General features: G+C 36.5%; 1 long non-coding RNA gene across 3 annotated transcripts; it reads right to left on the bottom strand.

The window, feature by feature from the left end:
* Positions 1-14,943: 14,943 nt before the first annotated feature.
* LOC126765446 (uncharacterized) lies at positions 14,944-24,810 on the bottom strand. 3 transcript variants are annotated; one of them, XR_007668402.1, is made up of 6 exons: positions 24,139-24,810; positions 15,959-16,154; positions 15,651-15,887; positions 15,470-15,587; positions 15,221-15,408; positions 14,944-15,165 (listed from the first exon to the last, which is right to left on the bottom strand). It is a non-coding gene; the product is annotated as an uncharacterized LOC126765446 (long non-coding RNA). The 3 variants fall into 3 exon arrangements; XR_007668401.1 differs by having other exon boundaries at positions 15,221-15,587; positions 16,028-16,154; XR_007668403.1 differs by lacking the exons at positions 15,651-15,887; positions 15,959-16,154; positions 24,139-24,810 and adding exons at positions 23,578-23,814; positions 23,886-23,962 and having other exon boundaries at positions 15,221-15,587.
* Positions 24,811-27,228: the final 2,418 nt, after the last annotated feature.

The raw sequence follows: 27,228 nt of genomic DNA, 5'->3' as shown, positions 1-27,228 counted from the left end.
TTGAAATCCGGATGTCTGTCTGTCCGTCCGTCCGTCCGTGCAAGCTGTAACTTGAGTAAAAATTGAGATATAATGATGAAACTTGGTACACGTATTTCTTGGCTGCATAAGTTCGAAGATGGGCACAATCGGTCTACTGCCACGCCCACAAAATGGCGGAAACCGAAAACCTATAAAGTGTCATAACTAAGCCATAAATAAAGATATTAAAGTGAAATTCGGCATAAAAGATCGCATTAGGGAAGGGCACATTTGGACGTAATTTTTTTTGGAAAAGTGGGCGTGGCCCCGCCCCCTCCTAAGTTTTTTGTACATATCTTGGAAACTACTATAGCCATGTAAACCAAATTCTACAGAGTTGTTTCCTTCAGGCATTTCCATAAACATTTCCAAAATGAAGGAATTCGGATAATAACCTCGCCCACCTCCCATACAAAGGTTATGTTGAAAATCACTAAAGGTGCGTTAACTGACTAACAAAACACGTCAAAAACACTAAATTTTAAGGAAGAAATTGCAGAAGGAAGCTGCACCCAGGCTTTTTTTTAAATTGAAAATGGGCGTGTCGTCGCCCACTTATGGACCAAAAACCATATCTCGGGAACTACTAGACCGATTTCAATGAAATTCGGTACGTAATATTTTCTTAACACCCTGATGACATGTACAAAATATGGATGAAATCGGTTCACAACTACGCCTTCTTCCAATATAACGCTATTTTGAATTCCATCTGATGCCTTCTCTGTATAATATTTACATTAGGAACCAATGATGATAGCGGAATAAAACTTTACACAAATACGGTATTTAAAAATATGTAAATGACTGATAATGAAATCTCGATTATCACTTCATCGTGCGGGAGTATAAAATGTTCGGTGACACCCGAACTTAGCCCTTCCTTACTTGTTTTTTGTTTTATTTCCCACTTATTATTTGTTATTTTAATATGTTTATTGTTCGTAAACAGTTTATGATTTTTTATGTTTTGATTTTCACTTTCGGCGTTATTGACTAACGCTTGCACCTAATGCATTTTTTTTAATATTTGTTAATTTTGTTTTATTTTTATTTATGATTGAAAGCTTTTTATAGATTGAAAGCTCGAACAGAGAGCTCGGTTAATAATTTGAAGAGCATTTAGAAAAGCCTTCAACTTGTCATCTGTCCCTACCATTGTCGTGGTAATGGTGTTCACAACCAAATGTAGTTGTTTGAGAAAAATCACAGTTTTGTTTCAACTTTGTAAACACTCGGGCGGCTAAAGTATTTGACAAAGGTTGGTCAATTGCACCGGTTAGATAATTTGCAGAGCTTTTAGGAAAGCCTTCAACTTGTCCTCCCACCCACCAAAGCCGTGGCAGTATTGTTCATAAAAAAATGTAGTTTTCTGAGAAAAATCACATTTTTGTTTCAACTTTGTAAACGCTCTAGACTAAAGTATTTGACGTTGGTGGATCAAATAAATTGCACCCGTTATACAATTTGAAGAGCATTCAGGAAAGCCCTCTACTTGTCATCTATCTATACTCGGGGCGCGGCAATATTGTTCACAAAAAAATGTAGTTTTTTGAGAAAAATCACATTTTTGTTTGAACTTTGTAAACGCTCTAGAGGCTAACGTATTTGACGTAGGTGGCTCAAATAAATTGCACCTGTTAGACAAATTGAAGAGCTTTTAGGAAAGCCCTCAACTTGTCATCTATCCCTACTAGGGGCGTGGTAATGGTATTCACAAAAAATTTAGTTTTTTGAGAAATATTACATTTTTGTTTCAACCTTATAAACGCTCTAGGCAAAAGTATTTGAAGTAGGTGGGTCAAATAAATTGCACCGGTTATACAATTTGAAGAGCATTTAGGAAAGCCCTCTACTTGTCATCTATCTATACACGGGGCGCCGCAAATTGTTCACAAAAAAATGTAGTTTTTTGAGAAAAATCACATTTTTGTTTAAACTTTGTAAACGCTCTAGCGGCTAAAGTATTTGACGTGGGTGTCTCAAATAAATTGCACCTGTTAGACAATTTGAAGAGCTTTTAGGGAAGCCCTCAACTTGCCATCTATCCCTACTAGGGGCGTGATAATGATATTCACAAAAAATTTAGTTTTTTGAGAAAAATTACATTTTTGTTTCAACCTTATAAACGCTCTGGACTAAAGTATTTGACGTAGGTGGGTCAAACTAATTGCACCGGTTATACAATTTGAAGAACATTTAGGAAAGCCCTCAACTTGTCATCTATACCTACCAGGGGCGTGGTAATGGTGATCACAACCAAATGTAGTTTTCTGACAAAAATCACATTTTTGTTGCAACTTTGTAAACGCTCTGGCGGCTAAAGTATTTGACGTAGGTGGGTGAAATAAATTGCACCGGTTAGATAATTTGAAGCGTTTTTAAGAAAGCCTTCAACTTGTCCTCCCAACCACCAAGGGCGTGGTAATGGTGATCACAACCAAATGTAGTGTTTTGAGAAAAATCACATTTTTGTTTCAACCTTCCAAACGCTCTAGCGGCCAAAATATTCGACGTAGATGGATCAAATAAATTGCACCAGTTAGATTAATTAAATAGCTGTTAGGAAAGCCCTCAACTTGTCGTCTGTCCCTAAACGGGGCGTGGCAATATGGTTCACAAAAAAATGTAGTTTTCTGAAAAAAATCACATTTTTTTTCAACTTTGAAAACGCTCTGGCGGCTAAAGTATTTGACGTAGATGGGTGAAATAAATTGCACTGGATAGATAATTTGAAGAGCTTTTAGCGAAGCGTTTTGAGCAAAATCACATTTTTGTTTCAACCTTGTAAACGCTCTAGCGGCTATTTGACGTACTCGGGTAAAATAAATTGCACCGCTTAGCATATTTCAAGACCTTTTAAGAAAGCTTTCAAGTTGTAATCTATCCCTACTATGGGCGTGGTAATATTGTTCACAAACAAATGTAGATTTTTGAGACAAATCACATTTTTGTTTCAACTTTGTAAACACTCTAGACTAAAGTATTGAGTTACTACATACTGCATAGGGTGAAGTAGACGTGTTTTTTTTGTGTTCCTCAAATTACTTAGCAAATTCTGTAGTTTATTGGGAAAAGTTAGTTTCTTTTTTGTGTGGGACATCCAGAGAGGTTAAACCACCTAAGTGGACATCAGGCCTAAAGAAAAAGATAAGTACACTTCGATTTTTAATAATATATAATCATTTGCACTTACCTTTTGGTTTTTTTCCTCGCCAATTTGTGAAAAGTAAATACTATTATTTCCCCTTACAGGAGCGTGCACCTAATTTGTATTTTCATTATTCTGCCGTTTTGTTTTCTTTGTTTTGTGATCTATCAGCTGTTCCCATTCTCGTGTTTTCGTTTTTTCTTTTGGTTGGTGCATTGCCAACCATCCCAAACATAAGTATCAGCTGTTCCTTTTTTCTTTTGGTTTTCGCATTGCCAACTATTTTAGTTTTAAGTTAGACAGTAAAGCTAGGTACTGAACGTACACATCGAGGGGTGTTACCAAACTATTTTCTCGCTGAGGTATGGCCTCCGAAAATAGTATTGGGCAAACACCAGATAATCCTTTCCGAAGGGTTTCTAAAATATTGAGAACACCGCCTATTGGTAAAAATGAGGAACCCGCCGCTACTGGATCAAAGAAGAAATGTGATACTGCCGATCAGGTAAGCAAGGAGAATAAGCGTGAGGAATTGCAAAATGGGGAAACGGTCAGCATTTTAAGCAAACAGGGCAAAAAAATAAAAGAATTGGAGAGCATGATGGCGGGTCAAAGGCACATTAACCAAACCATGCGCGAACTTGTGAGCAGTATAGTGGCGTTACACGCAAAATCGGAAAAAGTAGAAAACCCACCGAGAAGAGTGATAATAGAAAAATCATCTCAAGTCACTATTGCTAGAATGCGAGAGGCATCAGGCTTTTTACCACCCACAAAAAAGCCAAAAAGCGTAGCTGAAAAGGAGCAATTGTCGAAAAGTGGAGGCGCAAAAATCACCCAAAAGGATACCACGACTCTTGAATACCGCAAATGAGAGATGGGTAGACGTGGTTAAAAAGAGGAAACCGATAGAAAAGAAAATAAAAACAAAACCGGATGCCATCATTATCACGAAGAAAGAAGGGGTGTCGTATACAGATATTCTGCGGAAAATAAAGAGTGACAGCGGGCTTGAGGAGTTGAGTTCGAACGTAACCTATGTTCGGAAAGCACCCAAAGAAGACCTTCTTTTAGAACTGAAAAATGGAGCAGACACGAAAGCCGAATCTTTCCGAAGCATCTTGGAAGGAGTGGTTGGAGAAATGGCTATGATACAGCCTAAGACCCACATCGTTACCATTGTATGCAAAGACCTGGACGAAATAACAACTCCAGAAGAAATTTGCTCAGCACTGAAAAGGGAGTGTGGAATCCAAAAGTCTGGAGACAACGAATGTCAAAAGTCTGCGAAAAACGCGTAGTGGCACACAAAGAGCACATACAAGTATGTATATACATGCGCGCTCAAGATGCTAAGGCCGCACTCAAATTGGGAAAAATAAAGATTGGGCGGTCAATCTGTCTCCTTCGAGAATACTCGCCTATTCTCAGGTGTTATAAGTGTTTCCATTTGGGTCACATGGCTCGTAAATGCTGCAGTTTGACAGACAGATCTTCCCTATGCACGCGTTGTGGAACTGCAGGACACTTAGTAAAGTCGTGCACAAACGTTCCGAGCTGTATGCTCTGCAAAGGGGAGCACTCTGTATTGAGCACGACTTGGCTTGCTAGATCAGACAATCATAGAAGAGAACATTGATGTTGGAAAGCACATGGATTGCAGACAAATCTGGCAAGGCAGCAATTTGGTCCTGTAAAGGGCAACCTTTTAAGACCTGCTCCAGAGAAGCCCATAATTGCTTCACATGGGCGAATATTCAGGGGATTTATTTTGTAAGTTGCTACGCTTGTCCCAGCGCAGCAATCGCAGAATACGAGGATTTCCTCTTAAGGCTATCTTTAGAAACCAGAGGCAAAACACCTATTATAATAGCGGGTGATTTTAATGCTTGGTCAAGTGCATGGGGCAGCAGATGTACAAACCACCGCGGGCGGCTAATTCATGAATTTCTGAGTCAAACGCACATAACAATAATGAACACCGGAACTCGAAACACTTAGCAAAAAGGCAATAAAAGATCCATAATTGACATTATGTTTGCAAACGATTCGCTGAGCAGGCATATTAAGTGGGAGGTGTCTCACATATGTATACACAAACAGTGATCATATGGCAATTATAGCACAAATTTCGTACTCCCGAGAGCAAGAACGTTTTAGCAGAAACCCCTGCCGAAAGCGAAACTGGAAACATTAAGAATTCGACCCAGACCTGTTTAAGCTAGTCTGGAGTGCATCAAAGGCATCAGGTGACGGCGCCACTCACCTGGTATCAGCAGTTCGAAAAGAACTGGTCGCAGCATGCGATGCAACAATGCGTAGAACGTCACATCACAACAAGCGGCGGCCTGTATATTGGTGGATTGAGGAAATTTCCACGCTGAGAAAGCTCTGTCACTCAGCTAGATGGCGTCTACAGCGTAACCGGGGTGAAACGAACGAAAATCACCTTAGGGAAGAGTTTAAAAACCACAAGAAGCTCCTGAAGTCGGCAATTACCCGAAGCAAAAAATCATGTTTTGAGAAGCTGTGGGAGGAAGCAAACATTGACCCTTGCGGTACTGCTTACAAAATATGTATGTCAAGATTTAAAAACAAGCAGCAGCAACCTAAAGATGCATCTTTTATGGGAAAGGTTGTCGAAACATTATTCCCGAAAAACGACCGGATTTCATATGCCAAGCGACGAAACGAAGCTGCAGAGTCACCTCCGCTAGTCACGGAAGACGAACTATTGGCAATAGCAAAGAAAATCAAAAACGCCACAGCGCCTGGGTTGGATGGTATACCAAACAGAGCTCTGAAGGAAGCCATAAGCTCGAAACCTCGAGTTTTCGCTAAAATGTACAACGCTTGTATAAAGGAAGAGGTATTCCCCGACTCTTGGAAGGTACAACGCTTGGTTCTGCTCCCAAAACCAAAGAAACCACCTGAAGAACCGTCATCGTACCGACCTCTGTGTATGCTCGACACAATGGGTAAAGTGTACGAAAGTATAATGCGAAACCGCTTGGAGTTCGCAATTCAAAAAGCCGGCGGATTATCAGAGAAACAATACGGGTTTATAAAAAAGAGATCCACTATTGACGCACTACGAGAAGCCGTCGATACTGCGAAATGTGCAGTAGGTGCCAAAAGATGGAAAGGTGGCACAAAAAAGTACTGCGCGCTGATTTCCCTGGATGTCAAGAATACGTCCAACTCGGCAAAATGGGCAGATATAATAAAAGCCCTGGATGAAAAATACGGGCCCCTGAATACCTCATAAACATAATAATGAGTTATTTTAAAAACAGAAGGCTGATTTTTGATACGGACGAAGGCACCAAGAGCTACTCTCGACTCTCTCTCAAATGGAGTACCCCAAGGGTCAGTGTTAGGCCCACTATTATGGAACCTTATGTATGACGGGGTGCTAAGAAGTCAGCAACCAGCAGACGTTAAACTATTAGTTTATGCGGATGATCTCATGGTCGCAGCAGTGGCCAAACAATTAGCCGACATGAGAAATAAATGTAATGAGTGCGTAGACCATACGCCAATGGTTCTCTTCTGTGAGTCTAAAACTGGCGGAGGAAAAAACAGAAGTTTTACTCATAAGCACTAGGAAGATAGAAGAACGAATAGAGCTCACTATAGGGGAGTGCGAGATTACCTCGCAGCCGCAACTGAAGTATCTGGGAGTAATATTGGATTCCAAATTAAAATTTAAAGAGCACCTGGAGTATTTTTCCGAGAAGGCAAACAAAATTTATAATGCCCTATCGAGAATGATGACCAATAGAGGCTGTGTGCGTTCCAGCCGGCGATTCTTAATAGCGAAAGCAATGAGTTCCGTAATACTGTATGCGGCTCAAATAAATTGCACCTGTTAGATAATTTAAAGGGCTTTAAGGAAAACTCTCAACCTTTCCTCTATCCCTACCAGGAGCGTGGCAATAGTGTTCACAAACAAATGTAGTTTTTTGAGAAAATCACATTTTTGTTTCAACCTTGTAAACGCTCTAGCGGCTAAAGTATTCGACGTAAGTGGGTCAAATAAATTGCACCTGTTAGATAATTTAAAGAGCTTTAAGGAAAACTCTCAACCTTTCCTCTATCCCTACCAGGAGCGTGGCAATAGTGTTCACAAACAAATGTAGTTTTTTGAGAAAATCACATTTTTGTTTCAACCTTGTAAACGCTCTAGCGGCTAAAGTATTCGACGTAAGTGGGTCAAATAAATTGCACCTGTTAGATAATTTAAAGAGCTTTAAGGAAAACTCTCAACCTTTCCTCTATCCCTACCAGGAGCGTGGCAATAGTGTTCACAAACAAATGTAGTTTTTTGAGAAAATCACATTTTTGTTTCAACCTTGTAAACGCTCTAGCGGCTAAAGTATTCGACGTAAGTGGGTCAAATAAATTGCACCTGTTAGATAATTTAAAGAGCTTTAAGGAAAACTCTCAACCTTTCCTCTATCCCTACCAGGAGCGTGGCAATAGTGTTCACAAACAAATGTAGTTTTTTGAGAAAATCACATTTTTGTTTCAACCTTGTAAACGCTCTAGCGGCTAAAGTATTCGACGTAAGTGGGTCAAATAAATTGCACCTGTTAGATAATTTAAAGAGCTTTAAGGAAAACTCTCAACCTTTCCTCTATCCCTACCAGGAGCGTGGCAATAGTGTTCACAAACAAATGTAGTTTTTTGAGAAAATCACATTTTTGTTTCAACCTTGTAAACGCTCTAGCGGCTAAAGTATTCGACGTAAGTGGGTCAAATAAATTGCACCTGTTAGATAATTTAAAGAGCTTTAAGGAAAACTCTCAACCTTTCCTCTATCCCTACCAGGAGCGTGGCAATAGTGTTCACAAACAAATGTAGTTTTTTGAGAAAATCACAATTTTTGTTTCAACCTTCTAAACGCTCTAGCGGCTAAAGTATTCGACGTAAGTGGGTCAAATAAATTGCACCTGTTAGATAATTTAAAGAGCTTTAAGGAAAACTCTCAACCTTTCCTCTATCCCTACCAGGAGCGTGGCAATAGTGTTCACAAACAAATGTAGTTTTTTGAGAAAATCACATTTTTGTTTCAACCTTGTAAACGCTCTATCGGCTAAAGTATTCGACGTAAGTGGGTCAAATAAATTGCACCTGTTAGATAATTTAAAGAGCTTTAAGGAAAACTCTCAACCTTTCCTCTATCCCTACCAGGAGCGTGGCAATAGTGTTCACAAACAAATGTAGTTTTTTGAGAAAATCACATTTTTGTTTCAACCTTGTAAACGCTCTAGCGGCTAGCGGCTAAAGTATTCGACGTAAGTGGGTCAAATAAATTGCACCTGTTAGATAATTTAAAGAGCTTTAAGGAAAACTCTCAACCTTTCCTCTATCCCTACCAGGAGCGTGGCAATAGTGTTCACGTGGCAATAGTGTTCACAAACAAATGTAGTTTTTTGAGAAAATCACATTTTTGTTTCAACCTTGTAAACGCTCTAGCGGCTAAAGTATTCGACGTAAGTGGGTCAAATAAATTGCACCTGTTAGATAATTTAAAGAGCTTTAAGGAAAACTCTCAACCTTTCCTCTATCCCTACCAGGAGCGTGGCAATAGTGTTCACAAACAAATGTAGTTTTTTGAGAAAATCACATTTTTGTTTCAACCTTGTAAACGCTCTAGCGGCTAAAGTATTCGACGTAAGTGGGTCAAATAAATTGCACCTGTTAGATAATTTAAAGAGCTTTAAGGAAAACTCTCAACCTTTCCTCTATCCCTAACCAGGAGCGTGGCAATAGTGTTCACAAAACAAATGTAGTTTTTTGAGAAAATCACATTTTTGTTTCAACCTTGTAAACGCTCTAGCGGCTAAAGTATTCGACGTAAGTGGGTCAAATAAATTGCACCTGTTAGATAATTTAAAGAGCTTTAAGGAAAACTCTCAACCTTTCCTCTATCCCTACCAGGAGCGTGGCAATAGTGTTCACAAACAAATGTAGTTTTTTGAGAAAATCACATTTTTGTTTCAACCTTGTAAACGCTCTAGCGGCTAAAGTATTCGACGTAAGTGGGTCAAATAAATTGCACCTGTTAGATAATTTAAAGAGCTTTAAGGAAAACTCTCAACCTTTCCTCTATCCCTACCAGGAGCGTGGCAATAGTGTTCACAAACAAATGTAGTTTTTTGAGAAAATCACATTTTTGTTTCAACCTTGTAAACGCTCTAGCGGCTAAAGTATTCGACGTAAGTGGGTCAAATAAATTGCACCTGTTAGATAATTTAAAGAGCTTTAAGGAAAACTCTCAACCTTTCCTCTATCCCTACCAGGAGCGTGGCAATAGTGTTCACAAACAAATGTAGTTTTTTGAGAAAATCACATTTTTGTTTCAACCTTGTAAACGCTCTAGCGGCTAAAGTATTCGACGTAAGTGGGTCAAATAAATTGCACCTGTTAGATAATTTAAAGAGCTTTAAGGAAAACTCTCAACCTTTCCTCTATCCCTACCAGGAGCGTGGCAATAGTGTTCACAAACAAATGTAGTTTTTTGAGAAAATCACATTTTTGTTTCAACCTTGTAAACGCTCTAGCGGCTAAAGTATTCGACGTAAGTGGGTCAAATAAATTGCACCTGTTAGATAATTTAAAGAGCTTTAAGGAAAACTCTCAACCTTTCCTCTATCCCTACCAGGAGCGTGGCAATAGTGTTCACAAACAAATGTAGTTTTTTGAGAAAATCACATTTTTGTTTCAACCTTGTAAACGCTCTAGCGGCTAAAGTATTCGACGTAAGTGGGTCAAATAAATTGCACCTGTTAGATAATTTAAAGAGCTTTAAGGAAAACTCTCAACCTTTCCTCTATCCCTACCAGGAGCGTGGCAATAGTGTTCACAAACAAATGTAGTTTTTTGAGAAAATCACATTTTTGTTTCAACCTTGTAAACGCTCTAGCGGCTAAAGTATTCGACGTAAGTGGGTCAAATAAATTGCACCTGTTAGATAATTTAAAGAGCTTTAAGGAAAACTCTCAACCTTTCCTCTATCCCTACCAGGAGCGTGGCAATAGTGTTCACAAACAAATGTAGTTTTTTGAGAAAATCACATTTTTGTTTCAACCTTGTAAACGCTCTAGCGGCTAAAGTATTCGACGTAAGTGGGTCAAATAAATTGCACCTGTTAGATACTCTAAAAAGATACTTTAAAAAGCTTTTAGGAAAACTTTCAACCTTTCCTCTATCCTTACCAGGAGCGTGGCAATAGTATTCGACGTAAGTGGGTCAAATAAATTGCACCTGTTAGATAATTTAAAGAGCTTTAAGGAAAACTCTCAACCTTTCCTCTATCCCTACCAGGAGCGTGGCAATGGTGTTCACAAAAAAATGTAGTTTTTTGAGAAAAATTTTGAGAAAAATCACATTTTTTTCATTTTCATTTTGTTTCAACTTTGTAAACGCTTTAGCGGCTGAAGTATTTGACGTACATAGCTTTATACATTGATTTAAGGTATACAAAAAGTTGTGCCCTGTCTCGCCCTTAAATGAATCAAGTTTTTTTATATTAGTTAATGTTTTCTAAGTCTATGCTTTTGATTTCAACTGCAACTTTCTTTGTTATTTATGTTATTCTACCAGGCATGCGATTTTTTGTGTGCTATTTTTTTAGAATTTTTTGTATTTACGTGTACGTATGTATGTATATTCGTGCATATTTTATTTTTTGAAATGAAAACTTCTTATGGCGCGTTGGGCACTTTTGTGGGTGAGCATTTTCAGTCATTCTCGCGACAGATGAGATTTTACACAGATATGTACATATACCCCGCTCTTTGCATGGGCATTCGTTCGTGCTCTCCCGACAGACGAGATTACATACCAACATATAGGTATGTATATTCAGACAGAGAACATAAAGACATAGAGAAGGTGCAAATTGAATTCTGTATGATGTTCGATTGGACGGCTAACAGAACTTATAAGATTGCGATGCAGAATTTCACCATTCTCGCTGCTATTTAGCAGAAATGAGCACGTTCTCTGGCAGAAATATATGTAAAACGACTGAATTCATGCGAGAATGAATAAAGAGAAATGCTTTGAAGAAAAATATACAAAGTCACACAAAAAAGGTAAAGAAGCCTTCTCTGAGTCACATATGCGTGATTTATCTTGTATCATATAAACCATTTTTTCAGAAAAATTATGAAAATTTTAATTTTTTTACAAAATCGTGAAATATTAGGTAAAAACTAATTTAATTATATTTTTTAATTTTTTCAAAAAAGTTATATTTATATACGATTTCTTCAAAGAAATTTGATGAGCTTCATGAAATATGCTTATTCGCATTATGTCGTTATCATTTCCATATTTGCACCAATAGAATTTCTATGGAATATACATATGTAACTATGTACATATGTATATATAACGTATTATTTCTTTGGCACATTTGTCTGTATGTTTACGAAAGCAAACGCGAGCCACATACATATGTACACACATTCATAATAACAAGTGTCGCACGCATCTTTCGCATCTCCGTTGTCGTTCAACCAATGGCCGAAACTGGCGTTTTGTCAAAGAGTCAAGTGCTGAACACACTGAGCGCGACAGACTGCAAGCGACATCTGTCAAATATTAAAATACACACGTTCTTATGGACACAGTTATGTAGTTGTGCAGCTGCCTCAGTTGTGCTGTGCTGAAAAAAATAAACGAATGGCCGCCGATTGTCAACGCTTCCCATGCCGCTGTAACAGCTTTGCCTACAAACGTGCGTAAATATGTATGTATGTATACGTATGAGCGTGAATACGTATTGACGCAGATTTTTGCGAGTCACGGAAAAATATTTTAGAATAGATAAATATTATAAATCGACAACTGCGTTGTTGACACTTTTCTCACTTCTTTCTGTGAAGAAGCATCAGAAAGTTGTTCAATTTATGATTTTTAGCATTTGCCATGGTCGCGAAAAGACGCTTGTTGGCAAAGGCATGCTCGGGGAGATGTTACGGCGTCTGTTTTTATGAATGAAGCGAGGTCGCTTGTGGAATTCGCGCCTGCGTTTATGAATGAAATCGTTTTTATACTCTCGCAACAAAGTTGCTAAGGAGAGTATTATAGTTTTGTTCACATAACGGTTGTTCGTAAGTCCTAAAACTAAAAGAGTCAGATATAGGGTTATATATACCAAAGTGATCAGGGTGACGAGTAGAGTCGAAATCCGGATGTCTGTCTGTCCGTCCGTCCGTCTGTCCGTCCGTCTGTCCGTCCGTCCGTGCAAGCTGTAACTTGAGTAAAAATTGAGATATCATGATGAAACTTGGTACACGTATTCCTTGGCTCCATAAGAAGGTTATGTTCGAAGATGGGCAAAATCGGCCTACTGCCACGCCCACAAAATGGCGGAAACCGAAAACCTATAAAGTGTCATAACTAAGCCATAAACAAAGATATTAAAGTCAAATTTGGCACAAAGGATCGCATTAGGGAGGGGCATATTTGGACGTAATTTTTTTGGAAAAGTGGGCGTGGCCCCGCCCCCTACTAAGTTTTTTGTACGTATCTCAGAAATGACTACAGCTATGTCAACCAAACTCTACAGAGTCGTTTTCTTCATGCATTTCCATATACAGTTCAAAAATGGTAGAAATCGGATAACACTCGCGCCCACCTCCCATACAAAGGTTATGTTGAAAATCACTAAAAGTGCGTTAACGGACTAACAAAAAAAAACGTCAGAAACACTAAATTTTACGGAAGAAATAGCAGAAGGAAGCTGCACCCAGGCTTTTTTTAAAAATTGAAAATGGGCGTGGCCTCGCCTACTTATGGACCAAAAACCATATCTCAGGAACTAGTCCACCGATTTCAATGAAATTCGGTATATAATATTTTCTTAACACCCTGATGACATGTACGAAATATAGGTGAAATCGGTTCACAACCACGCCTTCTTCCAATATAACGCTATTTTGAATTCCATCTGATGCCTTCTCTGTATAATATATAGTACATTAGGAACCAATGATGATAGCGGAATAAAAATTTACAAAAATACGGTATTTGAAAAATATGTAAATGACATATAATGAAATCTCGATTATCACTTTATCATGCGAGAGTATAAAATGTTCGGTGACACCCGAACTTAGCCCTTCCTTACTTGTTATGGTAAAATTTACTACATTTGTCCTTCGCCAATTTGGCTGCCATATTGACTTGCGTTGCTTCTGTTATTTGAGACAATTGTTTTTGTAGAACAATTTTTCAATTTTTTGTTGGTGACATATTCACATGTGTACGCATATGCATGTATGCTTATGCATTATTTATTCGGAAGTTTATACAAATATATGTACATATAAGTATAAATGAATGTATATGAACATGCAGATCAATCCGCGCACATGAAATATATTGATAAGTGATAAAATCATGATTTGAATTTCTGAATGCGCACATGCGTATATATATGTACATGCAATCATATGAGCAGATAATAAGATTAATATGATAGACGAAATATTTATATGTATATTGTAATGATAAATTCCATTTCTATTACTAAGAAACATAATACAAAAATATTTGTTAGTATAGTATATTATGTAAAAATTAAATAAAATTATTAAATATGCAAGTCCAAATTGGCTATAATTATTACTATTCATGCATTCATACAAAATTGTACTCATATTATAATTATGTTTACATGTCAATATGGCAAACGCAAAAGTATACATATTTGCATACATTGCGATTGCCTGGTTCAAAGCAAAAATTTAAGTATGAAACAATACACAATACTGTGTTTGGGAGTATCATCATGGGCATGCATACATATATTTATGTCTTCATATTCTTGGGTATGTGAGACAGAGAACACAATAAAAATATAAGTTCAAGTTTTCACTTCTGCCAGCATTCCCGGAGTGCAACCCCCCCTCGGTTTTTTCATCATACATATACATATACACATATTTGAGCTTTGGTTTTCATTTTATCATTTTCACTCTTTCATCAAATGTTTGTTTTATACGTACATTTATTTAGGCACATCATATCGGTGTAAACTTTCACGCCTTTATGTTTTTGAATTTTGGTGTTTAGAAAATGTGTGAAGAAATATCACTTATCACCGAAGCAAATTTAATAAAGCTTCATTATTTACTTATTAGAAGCTTCGTTAACAAAAAACTTGATATTAACTTTTAAAAAGTTTCAAAGGAAAAACAGTTATCCTGAGCCAATAAAGGTCTCAGAATCTGATGTTGAAGTTGAGATAAAAAAAATTATTGGACCACATTGCGTCAGAAATGTAATTAATGAACGGAATGAGTCCTCTGATTACCTATTATCAATAGGAATACGTGGCCTTGATGGCAATTCGAATATAAGCAGAAATTTGAAAGTAATAATTTGGAAGACAATAATTAATTTGTCACGGCATATATCCCTGTATAACTGATAATAAAATCGCAAAATGATGAAGAGCACAAACAAATTTAGAGAAACTGCAGACCGACCTTCGTCCACCCGCTATTGCCGTACTGTTCGAATTTAATTTAAAAAGGAATTAGTTTTATAAACCCTCAATGCACTAGATTTTCATACATGAAAGAACTAACGGATAGGTACAAATCAGGACTTGCTAAACCGATTGCTTTTGAGTTTAGATCCTTTCATCACCAGTCAAAGAAATTATCATGCAATATTAATTCAATTTTATTAAAATCAGTTTCTGATTTAGTTGAATAATATTAAAAAAAAATTCTTTTTTCGTTTATCAAATCTTTTAATTTAATATAATTAATTAAAATTTGTTACCATCGGGGAGTGGCAGAGTGGGAAACGTGAGAGGGAGATTTTAAAAAGCTTTGGCAAAAGTTTCACTTTTATATATGCAGTGGAAGTATTTTTGGCCGCTGATCCCATACAAGACCGACCACTGTGCGGTGGTGAAATATCGCTCATCACGATAGCGGATCTTCAAGATGAATTTTAAATTTCTGCAAATTAGAATATTTTTTTCTCTGTTAGATTTTTTCATTTGAAATTACTTACCGCTAATTTATCCACATCATATTTGGACACACTAATCACCAGATGACATGATATGATTGTACAATTCCGGTCGTATATCGATATTGGCTGTTTGTATGGTTTTAAACACTAATCCTGCGATGCCTTGTCCTCCAACGTTTATTAAATGCGGTTGGAAGAGCGCTTCAAAACTTATATCGCACAACCATCTGTAATTTTGGTAAAGAAAAAAATATTATATTTAAAAAATTCGTTAGTTAAAACAAGCACAGTCATTTCCAACGCTACTAGCTATTCCATCTCGATGTCATAGGCGATAGAGCAAAGCTTCCCTTTCATCATGCAAGGAATCTGTTTGATTAAACGTATAACCACCAAGCAGCTGCAACTGTAAAAAATAATTTCATAATTTTATTAACCTTATTTTGTCTAACTTTATTATAATACTTACATATGTATGTACTAAGGCTACTAACCGTAAACAGATAACGTGTGATACTACGGCCCGCAATGTCCAGTCATTTTTAGTAAACTTACTTCAGTAATTTTTGCTCGATTCTTTAGTAGATATGTAGGAGGGATGTCCTGTTAGCAGAATTTTGGTGTCTTTTACCATACCATTTTCCATTGAATAGGAATCCTCTAAGAGCGAGCATAGCTGTGAGGCTTCATCATCGACTATAAAGTCCTGTAAATGTTTTGTTTCACGACACTTATAATAGAAGTATACAGTAAACGAAGGATGTTAAACCAAATTACAATTTATAGAACGGATAACAAATTCGAAATCGAAATCAATTTCTTGTATAGAAAACTTATTTATCTTACAAGATATCCTCATAAAATTTAGCACGGATTATATTCGCACGCAACGTACACATTTACGAGACTTTCTCTGCTTGTTAATATGCAATGAAGAAAGTTTTAGTTAGAAAAGATTCGTCTTGTTTTCTATCTATAGGTGTATTTAAAAGAATTATTCGTAATTAAAATATTTATCAAATAAGGTTACCCATTGAAACGTCAAAATTAACAATAAAACTGCGTTTTCCCTGCTTCTGCAATTAATTCTTCTTCTTGAAAACTTGAGTATCGCTTCTTTCTCTTTTGACATATTAATGTTTCGATAAACTTGAATGTCGATAGTTTTTCTATCTTTTACTTACGCTATCTCCCATTCAATTGAAAATTGCAGAATGTGGCGAACAGCTGGAAATGTTCCAATGTGTTTGTGCAATCTGCTACCTCCGTCTTGCAGGGATACTACTAATTACCAAATCGAATGCAATATGTTTGTATTACATAATTTGCGTAATCATTAACGTTACTGTCCTGAGAAACTGTGCTGACCCGTAAGCTTTATTTGAATTTGATTGAAGAGGTTGAAGGAAACTCCAAATTGCTAAAGTCAATGGCTCCATTCAATCTCACAATTTTTTAAATAATAGAATCTCCAAACTTTTCCCCCAATAATTCGGTTGTTGCAGGTGCTTTGTGGCATGTCGCTCTTCCTTCTTGGAACTAGATGTTGTCAAGATCAACTTCTTCCAATAACGGTGTCACAAGCATCATTTCGCAAGAAATTCACATGACCAGAGCAAAAACCACACCAAACTGTCAATTAGGAGAATGTAATGATTGTTCAAGAATAATTTGGGGATTTTCTTCGCACCATAATCGACGTTTTTGTTTATTTACCGCTCCACTAAGATGTATGTATAAGTGAGCCTTATCGGAGAAAATACCTTTCTTAAAAAATCGTTTTACTTTTCAACTTGTTCCAAGGCAAAATCGGCAAGTTCATGACGTTTATGGTAGTCCAATAACTTCAGTTCTTGAGTGAGAACAATTTTATACGAATGCAATATCAAATCCTTTCTCAAAGTCCGACAGATTGTGGTTTGAGACACTCCTAATACTTGAAAATGTCTTGAATCGACAAATTGCCATCAGAACGGCAGCAATATTTTTATTACTTCGAATAGTTCTTTCTCTTGTTGACACTTGAACATTATGTAAAGAAAATGTACGCTCGAAATTTGCAACAATTTGATGAATAGCGAGCATAAGTGGACGATTTTTAGAATAGTCTAAAGTGCACGAAAATTTGCAATTGGAGAACGATTACTTTTATAATAAAATAGAACAATTTGTAAACGTTGTTCATGATGACATTGTAAACATTACTGAATACAATGATTACAATTAGAATTAAAAATCATGACATATTAAAAATTGCCGAAATATTTTAAAGTAACATCAATTAGAAATATCTCTTGCTGACTAGACTTCCTTGGCTAACATTATTTTTTTAATACATTATATTGAAATCTCAATAGTTTCTTGATGTGGTTTTTGCTAGACTTAATTCTAAGAATTCTCTAGACAGCAGTTAAATTGTGCGACAGACTAAATACATTATAATATATACATATGTATATCCTGTGAAATCGGCTAGATCGTATCTTGAATAGTTTTTGGCTGGCAGCGTTCTAAAGTGCGACCGCTCGTAGACAAAAATACTAATAGTAGACAGATTCGAAATAAAGTTACCATGTTACAATTTGCGTATCCGAGAAATATGTATGTATGTATAAAAATTATTTAGATTCCATTTCAATTGTTTAGCACTTCGGCAATCCATCACTTTTAATTATAATTCTCTGAGTCACATATGCGTGATTTATCTTGTATCATATAAACCATTTTTTTTCAGAAAAATTATGAAAATTTTAATTTTTTTACAAAATCGTGAAAAATTAGGTAAAAATAATTTAATTATATTTTTTAATTTTTTAATTTTTTCAAAAAAGTTATGTTTATATACCATTTCTTCAAAGAAATTTGATGAGCTTCATGAAATATGCTTATTCGCATTATGTCGTTATCATTTCCATATTTGCACCAATAGAATTTCTATGGAATATATGTAAGTATGTACATATATATAATGTATTATTTCTTTGGCACATTTGTCTGTATGTTTACGGAAGCAAACGCGAGCCACATACATATGTACATACATTCATAATAACAAGTGTCGCACGCATCTTTCGCATCTCCGTTGTCGGTCAACCAATGGCCGAAACTGGCGTTTTGTCAAAGAGTCAAGTGCTGAATACACTGAGCGCGACAGACTGCAAGCGACATCTGTCAAATATTAAAAGCATTAAAATACACACGTTCTTATGGACACAGTTATGTAGTTGTGCAGCTGCCTCAATAACTGTGTCCCTAAGAACGTGTATATTCTAATATTTGGCAGATGCCCTTTGCAGTCTTTCGCGGAGAGGAGATGTTACGGCGTCTGTTTTTATGAATGAAGCGAGGTCGCTTGTGGAATTCGCGCCTGCGTTTATGAATGAAATCGTTTTTATTGTAAAATTTACTACATTTGTCCTTCGCCAATTTGGCTGCCATATTGACTTGTGATGCTTCTGTTATTTGAGACAATTGTTTTTGTAGAACAATGTTTCAATTTTTTGTTGGTGACATATTCAAATGCGTACGCATATGTATGTATGCTTATGCATTATTTGTTCGGAAGTTTATACAAATACTAGCGAAAAAAATTGATTGCTTAAAAGATTTGATTTCTTAACACAATAATGAAAAAGAAAAGCAATGTTCAATTTAATACAATTGTATACACAACATATTTTGTTTTATTTTGTGGTGCATAAATAAACAAATTTTTTGTAGCTCCAACTCTCGAACATGCAAAGTACAGTTGACCGTGAGAAAAGCAAGCTTCCTCTAAATTAACTCCACACACCTGGAGCGTTTGCCCTTGGGCTTTGTTGACGGTCATAGCAAAAGATAGCCGAACAGGAAATTGAAGACGTTTAAATTCGAATGGCATGTCCGTTGGTATTAATGGGATGCGCGGTATTAGTACAATTTCACCTTTTGCTTTGCCAGTGAGAATTGTTGCTTGAATTAAATTTGGCATCAATTTCTTCACTGAAAGTCTCGTCCCATTACAATGTTTCGGTGCATTAAGATTTCGAAGAAGTATAATCGATGAACCAACTTTCAAATTCAAATTATGTGGTGGCATGCCAGGTGGTTCCAAAGAATTTAAAAATTCAACCGGATAATTGACTGCGTCTTCATCATTCATAGCAGTATCAATGGATTTATACGTTTCGAATTACCTGGCAATTTTTCCTGGATGTGGAAATTGATTTCATTGACATTGACATTTTTTGGTGCTAAAATTTCACGTTCTCGTAACCAATCATTGTTATTATAATTTTGAGCAATATTTGGAAAAACGCGATCAATGAGTTCTTCTTATTCGGTAACGTGATAAACCAATTTTGATCACTTGCCATTTTTCCATCGCCAATCTTCAGCAATTGCTTTGAAAACTCACGTGCTGAATAATCATTTTGAAGACGCACACGCATATTGGTCGTCAACGAAAGCATTTGTACGTGTGCCCACAAAAATGAACTTTTCAAACATGCATTAATTTCATCAGCTGGTGTTGATCTCGGAATAACAGGCAACGTTTGACGAAAATCACCAGATAACAATATTAATGCACCGCCAAACAGCTGTAAACTCCGTCTCAAATCTTGTAATGTTCGATTTAAGGCTTCCAAAGATTTTTTATGGGCCATTGGACATTCGTCCCATAAAATAATGGATGTTTGTTGCAAGACTTTAGCCATTCCAGAACTCCTTGAAATATTGCATGTTGGTGTTTCAATTGCTTGCATGTTCAATGGCAATTTCAAGGCGGAATGTGCTGTGCGGCCGCCATCAAGTAATTTAGCTGCAATTCCGGAAGAACCAAGTGCCAATGCGATTTTTTGTTCCGACCGAATCGTTGCCAGTATTAATGAAATCAAAAATGTTTTTTCAGTGCCGCCAGGTGCATCCAAAAAATACAATCCACCAGTGTTGTCATTGACAGCTTGCATCACTGTGTCATATACATATTTTTGTTGATCATTTAATTGTGGAGTATACGTTTGTACGAACGCACGCAATTCATTACGATCGAATTGCAGTTCGCGTTGCAATTCTCGTTCAAATAAATCATGCATTGGACGATTTGGTGGAGTCAATCCTAATTGCCCTAATGCCTTATTTGCAATCGTAAGGGGCAAATCTTCGATCATTAGCAAGGCTTCATTATACATTTCCAATGTCAGCAGCAATGCAGGTTCATTGGAACGATGTCGAAGTCGAATCAAAATGTCTTCAGCCATGAAATCTTTGTATTTATTCTACAATTCCAGTGGATTTGATGGAAAACATGTTGATATTATGATCGCAAATAACATACGAATTTGAATTGGTGGAGAAACAATTGATGCATCACGAAGCGTAGCATCCCAATGTGTATCATCTTCCAGCAAATGCAAGTGTTGACATGCTTCACGGTATGTTGCGCACAATTGACCATTAACAGTTCGTAAATGTTGGAATGATTGAGGTCCATGTACGTTCACCAACAAAAGTCGCAAGTAAAAACATTCAACATTAGCTGGACTAACTGTATAAATGCGTCCCAAAGCATCTGTTCGAAAAATACCTGGATAACCATCAACTGGTGTGCCTTGGTTGAGGCGTTGAAATTTTTTTGTTGATGCATTCCATGTGAAATAGTGAGGCACTTCCGAATATAGCAAAGTCCTGGAAAATTCATCAGTTTCACATAACTGGAAATAAGCTGTCAGTGTAGTTACTGGTGGCTCTACTACTCTTTGTTCGGCATTTGCAGCAGTGTAGTAAACACGTTGGCCGTTTTCAAGATGAACTGCCGAATGTACAACAACCGGATGTCTGTCATGAATTGGAAACGATAAAATACGCCATACAGCTTCATTCGTACTAATATAGCGCCCCATTTGGTACTGCAAAATTTCGTCATGATTATTCTCAGGAGCCACTCCAAAAACAGCCATATCGCTGCCCTTATTCACATACTTGCAAATATATTTGATTGATTTTACAGAATTGCAATATTCTACATTGGTGTGAGCGTTGAACATTTTTGACAGCATCGGTGAGTACGGAACTATCCACCGGTTATCGATTTCAACATCTTGATTTTTAATTTTAATTACAGTTGATTTACCGTTGTCTTCAGTTGATCGTCGACGATGCTGTGGATATCCATCATCTCCTGTAATTGTTTCAGCAATCAATTGCTTTGGAAAACGTTTCGAACATTTACCATCAATCATACAAAGTGAATTTCGATTAATATCACCACAGGGACCGTGAAACATATTTTTCGTGACAACTTTGAATAATCCTGGGTCGATGGTTTGATCTGGAATTTCGGCCGATATGACGGTATCAATCATATCAGGGGTTATTTTGTTTACGCACCAAATCAAAATATGTGCGTGAGGTAAGCCTCTTTTTTGCCACTCTATGGTATACATAAAGCACCGCACTTCTCCAAATACACGGAGTTTGACAATCAGATCCATTAATTTTTTCAATTTTTGTTGGAATACACGGGCAGTTATGTCATGCCGATCTTTTGGGACCTGACCATCAAGTAAACAATCAGACACATCAACCCACTTCGGGTTGCACGTAAATGTTCTGAATAGATCCGGTCGTCCATAATTTCGTACATATGTCATCGCATCTTGCGTATATTCATGCATATGACGTGGGCTACCAACATATGATGATGGTAAAATTGTTAAACGGCTGATATCATTCACATTTACATCATTGATTAGTGCGTCACGCAAATGTATGTATTCCTCTGATCTTAATCGGGCTTGATTGTAACGGATGAAATTTAATCGCTCACTTTCAATTTTGGCGTACATATCGACGATATATTGATGCGAAAGTTGATTGCATCGCAAAATAAAATTTGTTTCTTGAGGGCGAATCATCAATCGGTACGAATTAAAATTCATCGCACTGACTTTTTTTTGTTGATTCTTGACCTGTATTGCAAAAATTAATTAGCGAATGAAAATGATTTATAAATCATATTTAGCACATTCGCGTAAATTGCGGGAATTCCCGTCATTCATGTTTCCTTCAATAAAACAATTGCGGGAATTCCCGCGCTATCACTGCATATTTTTAGTGTTGGTAAAGTCGTGAACTACCATCCCTGACAGGCCAACCGCAATTCAAACAAATTTAATTTGGGGAATCCCCATTCAAAGTTAACGTGCGAGTCATTTGTGGTTTGTTGAGGGGAAGTTTCAATAAAACGAAATGCGGGAAATCCCGACAAAAGTGCATAGGAAATTCATGTGGTAATGGCGGGAATTCCCTAATTTGTTCAGACTATTTAAAAAAATTAACCTGTAGAAAAAAAGCGGGAATTCCCGCTCTTCAATTTTGTATGGAAAAATTAAGTGATTATCTGGCAGCCACCCGCTAAATTCAAATGAACGCGAACGTGTTAAACAAAATAAAATGTATATGTACCAGTTGTTGGATTTATCATTGGTATGTTGATGTGATAGCCATCGTCCCCTCTCCAAAACAAAATGGGGTATTGCAATGCATCATAACAGCGATGGAGTTCTGAAATACGTTGTAAATTCTCATTTCTACAATACAAAACAATGTCTCGTGACTGAAACTGTTCGCCAACCACAACAATGGCTACTTCATCAATCGTTGGTGCATTGAATCGTCTGGTGTGCTCCCCAATTGGTGTTTTATCGGCTTTTATTATGATTTTGTGGCCATCGGAGGGCATCCGTTCGAGTGCCACTTTAAACAATTTCACCAATTCATTGTGTTGATGAAAAAATGTTTGCAATTCATTCATGATTGATCTTCTCGTATTCGTATTTTTGGCCGCTGGTCCCATACAAGACCGACCACTGTGCGGTGGTGAAATATCGCTCATCACGATAGCGGATCTTCAAGATGAATTTTAAATTTCTGCAAATTAGAATATTTTTTTCTCTGTTAGATTTTTTCATTTGAAATTACTTACCGCTAATTTATCCACATCATATTTGGACACACTAATCACCAGATGACACGATATGATTGTACAATTCCGGTCGTATATCGATATTGGCTGTTTGTATGGTTTTAAACACTAATCCTGCGATGCCTTGTCCTCCAACGTTCATTAAATGCGGTTGGAAGAGCGCTTCAAAACTTATATCGCACAACCATCTGTAATTTTGGTAAAGAAAAAAATATTATATTTAAAAAATTCGTTAGTTAAAACAAGCACAGTCATTTCCAACGCTACTCGCTGTTCCATCTCGATGTCATAGGCGATAGAGCAAAGCTTCCCTTTCATCATGCAAGGAATCTGTTTGATTAAACGTATAACCACCAAGCAGCTGCAACTGTAAAAAATAATTTCATAATTTTATTAACCTTATTTTGTCTAACTTTATTATAATACTTACATATGTATGTACTAAGGCTACTAACCGTAAACAGATAACGTGTGATACTACGGCCCGCAATGTCCAGTCATTTTTAGTAAACTTACTTCAGTAATTTTTGCTCGATTCTTTAGTAGATATGTAGGAGGGATGTCCTGTTAGCAGAATTTTGGTGTCTTTTACCATACCATTTTCCATTGAATAGGAATCCTCTAAGAGCGAGCATAGCTGTGAGGCTTCATCATCGACTATAAAGTCCTGTAAATGTTTTGTTGCACGACACTTATAATAGAAGTATATAGTAAACGAAGCATGTTAAACCAAATTACAATTTATAGAACGGATAACAAATTCGAAATCGAAATCAATTTCTTGTATAGAAAACTTATTTATCTTACAAGATATCCTCATAAAATTTAGCACGGATTATATTCGCAAGCAACGTACACATTTACGAGACTTTCTCTGCTTGTTAATATGCAATGAAGAAAGTTTTAGTTAGAAAAGATTCGTCTTGTTTTCTATCTATAGGTGTACTTAAAAGAATTATTCGTAATTAAAATATTTATCAAATAAGGTTACCCATTGAAACGTCAAAATTAACAATAAAACTGCGTTTTCCCTGCTTCTGCAATTAATTCTTCTTCTTGAAAACTTGAGTATCGCTTCTTTCTCTTTTGACATATTAATGTTTCGATAAACTTGAATGTCGATAGTTTTTCTATCTTTTACTTACGCTATCTCCCATTCAATTGAAAATTGCAGAATGTGGCGAACAGCTGGAAATGTTCCAATGTGTTTGTGCAATCTGCTACCTCCGTCTTGCAGGGATACTACTAATTACCAAATCGAATGCAATATGTTTGTATTACATAATTTGCGTAATCATTAACGTTACTGTCCTGAGAAACTGTGCTGACCCGTAAGCTTTATTTGAATTTGATTGAAGAGGTTGAAGGAAACTCCAAATTGCTAAAGTCAATGGCTCCATTCAATCTCACAATTTCTTGAAATAATAGAATCTCCAAACTTTTCTCGCAATAATTCGGTTGTTGCAGGTGCTTTGTGGCATGTCGCTCTTCCTTCTTGGAACTAGATGTTGTCAAGATCAACTTCTTCCAATAACGGTGTCACAAGCATCATTTCGCAAGAAATTCACATGACCAGAGCAAAAACCACACCAAACTGTCAATTAGGAGAATGTAATGATTGTTCAAGAATAATTTGGGGATTTTCTTCGCACCATAATCGACGTTTTTGTTAATTTACCGCTCCACTAAGATGAAAGTGAGTCTTATCGGAGAAAATACCTTTCTTAAAAAATCGTTTTATTTATCAACTTGTTCCAAGGCAAAATCGGCAAGTTCACGACGTTTATGGTAGTCCAATAACTTCAGTTCTTGAGTGAGAACAATTTTATACGAAGGCAATATCAAATCCTTTCTCAAAGTCCGACAGATTGTGGTTTGAGACACTCCTAATACTTGAAAATGTCTTGATTCGACAAATTGCCATCAGAACGGCAGCAATATTTTTATTACTTCGAATAGTTCTTTCTCTTATTGACACTTGAACATTATGTAAAGAAAATGTACGCTCGAAATTTGCAACAATTTGATGAATAGCGAGCATAAGTGGACGATTTTTATACTCTCGCAACAATGTTGCTAAGGAGAGTATTATAGTTTTGTTCACATAACGGTTGTTTGTAAGTCCTAAAACTAAAAGAGTCAGATATAGGGTTATATATACCAAAGTGATCAGGGTGACGAGTAGAGTCGAAATCCGGATGTCTGTCTGTCCGTCCGTCTGTCCGTCCGTCCGTCTGTCAAGCTGTAACTTGAGTAAAAATTGAGATATCATGATGAAACTTGGTACACGTATTCCTTGGCTCCATAAGAAGGTTAAGTTCGAAGATGGGCAAAATCGGCCAACTGCCACGCCCACAAAATGGCGGAAACCGAAAACTTATAAAGTGTCATAACTAAGCCATAAATAAAGATATTAAAGTGAAATTTGGTAGAAAGGATTGCATTAGGGAGGGGCATATTTAGACGTAGTTTTTTTGGAAAAGTGGGCGTGGCCCCGCCCCCTACTAAGTTTTTTGTACATATCTCAGAAACGACTATAGCTATGTCAACCAAACTCTACAGAGTCGTTTTCTTCAGGCATTTCTATATACAGTTCAAAAATGGAAGAAATCGGATAATAACCACGCCCACCTCCCATACAAAGATTATGTTGAAAATCACTAAAAGTCCGTTAACCGACTAACAAAAAACGTCAGAAACACTAAATTTTACGGAAAAAATGGCAGAAGAAAGCTGCACCCAGGCTTTTTTTAAAAATTGAAAATGGGCGTGGCCTCGCCCACTTATGGACCAAAAACCATATCTCAGGAACTACTACACCGATTTCAATGAAATTCGGTATATAATATTTTCTTAACACCCTGATGACACGTACGAAATATGGGTGAAATCGGTTCACAACCACGCCTTCTTCCAATATAACGCTATTTCGAATTCCATCTCGTGCCTTCTCTGTATAATATATGTATACATTAGGAACTAATGATGATAGCGGAATAAAACTTTACAAAAATACGGTATTTGAAAAATATATAAATGACGTATAATGAAATCTTGATTATCACTTTATCATGCGAGAGTATAAAATGTTCGGTGACACCCGAACTTAGCCCTTCCTTACTTGTTAGAATAGTCTAAAGTGCACGAAAATTTGCAATTGGAGAGCGATTACTTTTATAATAAAATAGAACAATTTGTAAACGTTGTTCATGATGACATTGTAAACATTACTGAATACAATGATTACAATTAGAATTAAAAATCATGACATATTAAAAATTGCCGAAATATTTTAAAGTAACATCAACTAGAAATATCTCTTGCTGACTAGACTTCCTTGGCTAACATTATTTTATACATTATATTGAAATCTCAATAGTTTCTTAATGTGGTTTTTGCTAGACTTAATTCTAAGAATTCTCTAGACAGCAGTTAAATTGTGCGACAGACTAAATACATTATAATATATACATATGTACATATATCCTGTGAAATCGGCTAGATCGTATCTTGAATAGTTTTTGGATGGCAGTGTTCTAAAGTGCGACCGCTCGTAGACAAAAATACTAATAGTAGACAGATTCGAAATAAAGTTACCATGTTACAATTTGCGTATCCGAGAAATATGTATTTATGTATAAAAATTATTTAGATTCCATTTCAATTGTTTAGCACTTCGGCAATCCATCACTTTTTATTACAATCCGAATTGACCGGAGATTGTATTGATTCTAATTAATCATCTCATGAAATAGTTGTGCTTGTATTTAAATCAAAGTTAAAAAACTCATGTCTGAAATTTTTTAATAAATTTACAACGAAATTTCTTGAATGTATACATTATCCACGGTCTATGCAGTGTTTTAAATCCAAGTTCTGTATGTATGCAATATCGAAAATGTTTAAAAAAAATTCCAAAAAATTTTGTGCAATCAACGAAAGAATCGTTTAATGGATATCCGTTGTAAAGATATCTCACACCATAATTCGTCTTAACATTCATTTGCCACAGAGATAAAATATTTTATTTCGCGAAGGCCAAGAACGTGAAGCAGTAGAAAATCCTCAGCATATCAGGCTA

Source organism: Bactrocera neohumeralis, unplaced genomic scaffold (assembly GCF_024586455.1).
Source record: "Bactrocera neohumeralis isolate Rockhampton unplaced genomic scaffold, APGP_CSIRO_Bneo_wtdbg2-racon-allhic-juicebox.fasta_v2 cluster10, whole genome shotgun sequence".
Classification (NCBI taxonomy): domain Eukaryota; kingdom Metazoa; phylum Arthropoda; class Insecta; order Diptera; family Tephritidae; genus Bactrocera; species Bactrocera neohumeralis.
Note: the sequence above shows the minus strand (reverse complement) of the source record. Positions and strands in the feature narration are given on the sequence as shown.